This window comes from Lactuca virosa, chromosome 4 (assembly GCF_052849685.1).
Source record: "Lactuca virosa cultivar CGN04683 chromosome 4, Lactuca_virosa_CGN04683_v6, whole genome shotgun sequence".
Classification (NCBI taxonomy): Eukaryota; Viridiplantae; Streptophyta; class Magnoliopsida; order Asterales; family Asteraceae; genus Lactuca; species Lactuca virosa.
The window spans coordinates 216885478-216893813 of NC_136429.1; the positions used below are offsets into that span (position 1 = coordinate 216885478).

General features: G+C 40.2%; 1 long non-coding RNA gene across 1 annotated transcript; it reads left to right on the forward strand.

Moving 5' to 3' along the window:
* The first annotated feature begins 5599 nt into the window (after positions 1-5599).
* On the forward strand, positions 5600-8092 carry LOC145168720 (uncharacterized). The gene is made up of 2 exons (XR_013742031.1): positions 5600-6112; positions 7970-8092. It is a non-coding gene; the product is annotated as an uncharacterized LOC145168720 (long non-coding RNA).
* Positions 8093-8336: the final 244 nt, after the last annotated feature.

Consider the following 8336-nt stretch of genomic DNA (forward strand, 5'->3'; position numbering starts at 1 on the left):
TTCTTATTCATGCATTGGAACTTGTAAGAAGCTTGTTGATGTGGTTTTGGCATTATGAGACTTAGTATGAACGTAAAGTTGGCAACTTTACGTGGTATTATCACTAGTAAAGGATAGATCTGAAGTTTGGGACCTTGAGTCCCACTGGATAGGGCCGTAAACATAAGGGGCTAAGGGGACTCGGCGAGTCGTGCAAGTGACTCGGCGAGTCAAGAGGGTTTTCTCATTCACGGCCAAAGGTTTACGGCCAAGGGTTCACGGTCAAGAGTGTACAGTTGGGAGTTTACGGCCGTAGACATCAAGGAACTCGACGAGTCTCTCGGGTGACTCGGCGAGTTGACGAGTTAATCAAGGAACCCGGCGAGTGGCTAATTACACTCGACGAGTCAAGGTCAATATGGACTGTTGACCTTGACTAAAGACATAGACTTTGACCAGAGTTAACCTGAGGGTATTTATGGGATTGTGTTAAGCTAATCACCTGATTATTATGGACAGTTGAGAAGGATTAGCGTGTGGGATATGTCTGATTTCAGCTTATCAGTTCAGCAGTCGAGAGGCGAGTCTTCTCACCATACCAATGGGTCTAAGGCACCAAGGCCGACCCATTTTATGATAGTTGGTATACTTGCTATGTAGAGTTGTGTGATATGTATGTATGTGTGATATGCGGTAGAGATAGCCTTTGTGGCTAATGGTAGAGACAACCTTTATGGCTGATGGTAGAGATAGCCTTGTGGCTAATGGTAGAGATAGCCTTTGTGGCTAACGGTAGAGATAGCTTGTATAGCTAAATGATATGTGCCAACGGTAGAGGTAACTTTTATAGTTATGTGATATGTGATATGTGGCAGGAGTAGCTTATATAGCTAATTGATGTGTGCTAATGGTAGAGAGAGCTTTTATAGCTATTGGATATGTGATACGTGGTACAGTAGCTCTTATAGCTGATTGATATGTGATAACGGTAGAGATAGCTTTTACAGCTAATACGATATGTGTTATGTGGATTGTGTGTGGGGTATGCTCTGGGGGACTCACTAAGCTTTGTTCTTACGATTTTCAGTTTTGGTTTCAGGTTTCATCGATTGGGAAATGAAGGGCTCAGATTGATCGCAGTGCACACACCTATGATTTCCGCAATGAATGATTTTGGGACGAACTCTGATAAATGTTTCTGATTAACACTGTTTTGGAATGTTTGGAATAAATGGTATCTATGTTTGGGTTGGATTAAAAATGAAATTTTTACCCTTGATTTTTGGGTCGTTACAGCAGGGCGTACTCACACAGGTCCCAAACCCTAATTTTTAGGGTTTGGACCCTATTTAAACACCTTAAGACCCTCAAGGCCTCTTCATAACCAGCCTCTACTCTCTTTTTTCCAGTCATTTAAAACCCTAGCCACCTTGTGAGGTTCTTGAGCTCTTAGAGTGATACTTTTAGTGTTTTGGTGCACATTAAAGAAGAAGGAGTTCATTGGAGTGGTGTTGAGAAGCTTGGATCTTGTGGATCCTGCCACACCCCCAAACTGGACGGCGGAAACGTTCGGGGGGCGGAGGACGTCATGTACAGTATCACAACAATTGTAAAATAGTAACCAAAGCAACAACAACCATGGTATTAATAGTATAATGTTTACTGATGTGTGTAAAACGAACTAGTTTTAATCCTACTAACTTAGACACAGAAACAAACACACGAAAGGCAATGTACCTATCGATTAGTAGCTTAGTTCAGGTAAGTAGGGTATCGAACACAGGGAACGGTAAACAATTAAGATTATTACTAATATTATCTAAATAAAACAAGTAAAAAGAAGGGGTTTTCTCTAGTTTTACAAGACTAGAAACTTAAGCAACTACTTAAACTCTTTAACAAAGGACAATTAACAACTTAGGAGAAACAAAAGACAACTAGATTCAATAATGGAGGAGACTTCTGTTTAGTTTTGAATCATTTATTCCTATGGTTGATTTTATGGCAAGTGCAATGAATTAATTGGCTTTGGCTACTGATTAGTGTGATTAGGTTCACGTTCGCTATTACTAATCCATAGAAAACAAATTAATTCAAGCAGTGATCAAGTGATTAAACTAATAGATTTCCTAGTTTATTGATTCGGGTTGAGTAAGACTTGTAATGATCTAATCAAATATGCTAATTCAATTAACTCCTTGTTGATGGTTCGTCACACAAGCTCACACATTAACATACCTATTTTCTAGTTAACCCTAGTTTCACGTTCGCTATTCCTAGGCATATAACAATGTTTTCACATAAATCATATGAGATTAGAAACTAAGAGATGTTCATGCAACTTAATTACTGGTTAATTAACATAAAATAGTTGTAATTAACACATAAGGTTCTTTAACAAGCTTAACAAAACAAAATCACCAAATTAAATTAATCCAATTATAAAATCAAACCATATTCATAAAATAATCTATCCTAAACAGAAGTTATGAGTTTTTAGCTCATATCTACAGCAAATAACAAACTAAAAACATAATATAATGATTGAAACATGGTTCATGCAAAAGATTAAGATAAAAGTAATGTGTTATTGCCTTTGATCTTCTTCCAAATTGATATCTAAGTTGAAATCTCGAAAACCACAGCTTCTAAGAACCGTTCTAGCCTCCAAAAATCATCCTAAACTTCCCCCATTCGTTAGGGTTCGAATGAGAAGCGTTTCTATATATAAATTCTGAAAACAGGGGCGACTCGGCGAGTCCCATGACCGACTCGGCGAGTCCATCACTTAAAATCCCGTGTATGGCAAGTCAGCGTCGAGAATCACAAACTTTCTGATCAACTCGTGGAGTTGAGGCCCAACTCGTCGAGTCCGTTTGGAATCATCATTTTCTCCAAACACGAAAGTCGTCCAAAATTGTGTCTAGTTTTCAGAACATTTTGAATCTCGTCAATCGGAGTTATGGTTCATGAGATATGGCTAAAAAACTGACTAGGGGTCAAGCTGTCCAACAACATCCTTCTTTCTTCAAAATCCAAGATCCAAGCTTCCAATCGCCAATTCCGCTTCCTTTTCCTTTCGAGCATGTCTTTGTTGCTGAAAAATGAAATTCTAAACTAATTAAGCACAATTTGTTCATTAAATGAGACAAAAACAACATAAAGTATTAAGATAATGCATGAATTATATGACTAAATATGCCCATATCATTTACATTGTATTCGAATCATACATAACTGAATCCAAAAGTATACACGTAGTTTTGAAAGAGTATCAGCATTTAAGCTGGTGAGTTCATAAGCGTTTTGTTTCAGAAAACAGGTTCTTTGTTCTTTGAAAAGCGTGATGTGCTTCTCCAGAAAACCCTATATTTTTTTATGTAATGAATGTTAAGTAAAATGATTCGTACCAGTTCCTCCGATGAGTACTTAGTGTATACAAGTCATATACAATCCAGATTGAACACACAATCGATTGTGTGGTTCTGCCGCAAGCCCACAACCAAACAAGGAACAGGAAATGAGGCGGAGGCCACACATCCCACTGGTTGTCGGATCCTCATGTATATAACCTTGTCGTATTCACCAGGTATTTACAGTGGTATCTGTTTTAGTCCTTTGAAATCTGTTGAAAATGTTCCTCAAGAAAATCCGATATTTTCTTAGTTAGAGTATGATAATACCAGTTCCTTCTATGACCACTTAGTTCATACTAGCTAGGTATAAACCAATATCGAACGGATAGTAGATTGTGTGGATCTGCCCTAAGCCCACAACCAAACAAGGAACAGGAAATGAGGCGGAAACCACGCATTCCACGGTCTATTGGATATTCTTCATACATAACCTGGATGCATAAACTGTGGAATTATAGAATTAACAATGAATGTTCATTAGCTGAATGATAAACCGATTGTTTGTAAGATGCTGATGTGTGTCCTGGAAAATCCTATATTTTCCCTAAATATGAGTTGTTGTCTTAACTGTTCCAAAACTGAAAAGTACAAGTATTTTCCATACTTATGTTGTTAAAGCATTGTTCTGTTTGAAAACCCTGGCTACCACCAGTAATGTATAGTAGTTTTATTACTTAAAATAAAACTAGTCGAAAATGTATTGTTCTGTATTCTGGAAGTGTTGTTAATAACCTCCTGAGATCACTTAGTACATACAAGTTATAGAAATCTAGATCGAACAGACAGTCGGTTGGGTGATTCTGCCCTAAGCCCACAACCAAACAAGGAACAGGAAATGAGGCGGAAGTCACACATCCCACTGCATGTCGGATGTTAATTTCATATCACCCTAATGTATATACTAAGTAATCACGTAGTTATTAACCATGATGACTGTTTGTTAAGCATATTATTACATGAACGAGTCGTTGTTTTTCGTGTGAGTTCTTATAACCATGCTGATGGACGATGAACACTACGACGTACTTCGGACGTCGTAAACTGTAATGACGTTTGTCACCCCAGCATGACTGTAGCTAATAGTCAGGATGCGGGATTGTCAGTCCCTTATTGATCTATACACAAACTCACCCTCTCCCTCCAGGAGACTCTGGTTCCTAAGGAGTAGACTTCCCGGAAGTCGTGTCTCACAATTTAGTTCTCTCAACGAATTCACGAATAATACAATGAAAACCCTTTTTGTTAATAACATGTATCCTTGGAAAAATAGTACTTTTGTTCCATAGTTCATAAGTTCGTTTCCTTGTTAGAAACTTGTGCTCGTAAAGTTTGTATCTTAACGTTTGCAAAATTGTTCGTAAGTCTAGTAGTAACAATGTTTGTCATGTTTAGTAGGTTCTACGTTCAAATGCGTGTTAACGATAAGAAAATATAGTAAACCAAATTATATTTTTAGACACAAGATTACTTGTGTTCTACTTGTATTCCCCCCCCCCTAAAAACCTTAAAAAGCTTGGAAAAATTATGGGGGTATGAACTCACAGTTGTTTATGTGCACGTGCTTGACAGCAAGACTGGAAAGATGACCCTCGAGTTGGAGTGCGCGGAGTTAACGGTATCCTAATGATAATTAAACACATAATTGTATTTAAATTAGCTAGACCATTAATTAAGGTGTTAGAAAACACTTGCTTTCGGGTTAGGAGTTGTAACACCCCGTTTATTTATTAAATAAATTAATTAATTAATGAACGAACGGTAGCCCTAAAATAAATAATTATATATCAAAGGATGGTCTCGAAGAGATAATTGGCATAATTTAGAAGTTGAGGGTTAAAAGTGTAAGTTCGGGACTAAATTTATAATTATTTATGAAGACAGGGGGCTCTGTGGTAATTATTTGGAATTAATTTAAAAGGAAATGAGGTTGGAGGGCTGATTATGTCATAATTAAAATATTGGGGGCTGTTTTGTAAATTTTGTACCTAAGATGTAAAGGATTTTAATTGTGAGGGTTTAGATGGTAATTATCGGATTTAATTTGAAGAAAATTTCCAAAGCCAGGGTAGAAAGGGTAAAATTTGGATTACATTTGATAAGATGCTTTAGGGAGGGGGCAGAAGTGTAATTTTTGCAAAAGATATTGAGTGGTCGGGATTTATAACCCGCCACCCTTGCCATTCAAACCCTAACCCTAAGGATTCACAGCCGTCACCATTCCGAGTTCCCTCATGGGTTCCGACCAGATGCAGTCCCGAGCAACCGCCGCCTGCCGCCTCGGAAGTGTTGCTATCGATCTCGAACATTCCCCTCCTTCTTCTCCAATCTCGCCTTCCGCCACGCTGCCAATGTCGCTAGGACTGTCGGGCGCCGCCGCCAACCGCTGCTGTTACAGCTGGTAATGTTACATTGTCTCTGCCATTGCATCTGCCGCCGACATGAACAAGGTTTAACGAGATGGGGGCGATGGGACTGTTGGGAGAGACCAGAAGAGCTGAACGTGGCTGTTTTCATCGGAAGCCACCGTTGCTGTTGCCGCTCCTTCGCCATCGTCATGTCACAACGTCGCTGTCGGAGATGCTAATGATTGAAGGACCGGCGAGCCGGTTGACGGATGGTGGAGCTGAAGAGCTGAAAGGAATCACACGCCGTTGCCATTTCTTCCTTGTTCCGCCGCCACCAGCCACCGTAGGTGGTGGCTGTGGGTGTTTATATGGGTGCGTGCTCATATGTTATTGATGTTTCCGGTTGTTATGAGGTTGTAAATGTGTTTTGTGGATCGGAAAAAGCCACTGCCACCACTCGCCACCGCCGGCCACCACAAGGTGGTTATGTGTGTGTGTGTGTGTTTTTAGCATTAGTGTGTGTGTTTATTTTGGAATTTGGCATTGTAAATTGTAACAAAAATGGAATAATGGAAAGAAAGTCAAAACCACCACCGTGAGGTGGTGGCTGCCGCCACCGACCGCTGTGTCGGGTGGGGGTGTGCTTGCCTCGTTGAGTTTGATTCGTTTAGGGTGCTTGAAACCCTAATAGACCTTGTAAGCTCTAATGGACCCTAATTGACCCAAATAAAACCCTAATGGACTTAATGATATTCTAGTGGGCCTAATAGGCCCAATAAAGCCCTAATTGACCTAAAAGCCCAACAAATTGATAAATGGGCTAGTATTTGGGTTGGAAACCCTAATTAGGGTTTGGAAAACCCTAATGCCAATAAAACCCTAATTTTGAGAATTAATCGGGATACACACACGGGAATTATTTAATAGTTTGAAATATTAAATAATAATCATTGGCAAAGATTAATCTAAGCAATATTGGACTTAATGGATTAAGTCCTTAATGGGTTAAGTAGGAAACTTAACCCTAATCATTATTTTATGAGAAACCCTAATTTCACTTGGGTTTATTGTTGGGCCTTTCTCTTGGGCCTTGATGATTGGGTTATTAATGGACCATCCAAGATCAAGCAAATGGACTAGAATAATTAATGGGCTTTGAGGTGAGGCCCATATGAGGAGTTGGGCCCAATTTGGAAAATTGGGCCATAGTTTAGGCCTTTATGATTATGTGATATTGGGCCATTAGAATGTTGAATGTTGGACTTGACTAAATGGTTGGGCCTTATGGTAAGACCTTGTAAAGGTTTGGGCCCAATTTGGAAAATTGGGCCATATGTTGGGCTTTGACTCATAGTTGACTTTTGGGCCTATGGATTGGGCCTTGGGCTTGAATAAAGCCAAGCATGGGGTAATGTAGTAATGACCCCAAGTACGTACTTATGGTTATGTAGTGGAACCCAATTATTAATTGGGTGATGTTTGATATTGACAGTTCGGGGAAGCTGTCATCCAGCAACTGGGATTGTGTCTACGGGACTTCAGCATTGTGAGGCGAGTTACCTTCCAATAGCGGTGGGTCTACGGCCACAATGACAGCCCACCAGTAGGAGTTGTTGTTAGATGATTGTCTTTGTGATAATTGTCTATGCTTTCTACTACCTGTTATGTTTATGTGCTAGCATGATATGATGTTATGTGATAGTGGTAGTAGGGGTGAAATAGTCCCCGGTTACCGGTCGAAAGGACCGAAGGGGTAGATTAGTACCCAGCTATGCTAGACAGATTATGCTATATGTGATATGATATTATGTGGTAGTAGTAGGGGGTGAAATAGTCCCCAGTTACCTGTCGACAGGACCGAAGGGGTAGGCCAACACCCAGATATGCTAGGCAGTATATGATTTATGTGTTTATGCTATGCTTTTATGTGGTAGTGTTAGGGGGTGAAATAGTCCCCGATTACCGGTTGAAAGATACCGAAGGGGAGGCAAGCTCCCGGTTACCGGTTGAAAGATACCGAAGGGGTAGGTCGGGCACCCAGATATGCCTGACATGGGGTAGGTCGGGCACCCCGGTATGCCTGACAGTGGGGTAGGTTGAGCACCCTGGTATGCCCAGCAGGGTAGGTCGGGCACCCAGATATGCCTGGCAATATGTGATTGTATGGTATGTGGTATGATGGGGGAACTCACTAAGCTTTGTGCTTACGGTTTTCAGTTTTGGTTTCAGGTACTTGTTTTCAATGAAAGGAGCCGGCTCGATCGCAGCGCATCACACTATGTTTTCCGCACATGAGATCTTTGGGATTACACTATGACATTGTTTTATATTGACATGTTTTGATTACTGACACTTTGGTTGGACATGAGATATTAATATGAATGTTTTTATACTGATGGTTTTATATAATAGCTTAATTAAAACGAAATTTTTTTTCTTGAATTTTGGGATGTTACAGGAATGCTACCGAGACTTGTTTGAAGGGGAAAAAGAAGGGCTACAGCCAAGGTTCACGGCTCAAGACTGTTTGTGGCCGTGAACGGGTTTGCGGTCGTGAACGGTTTGCAGCCGTGAACGGTTTGCAGCCTTTGAAGAT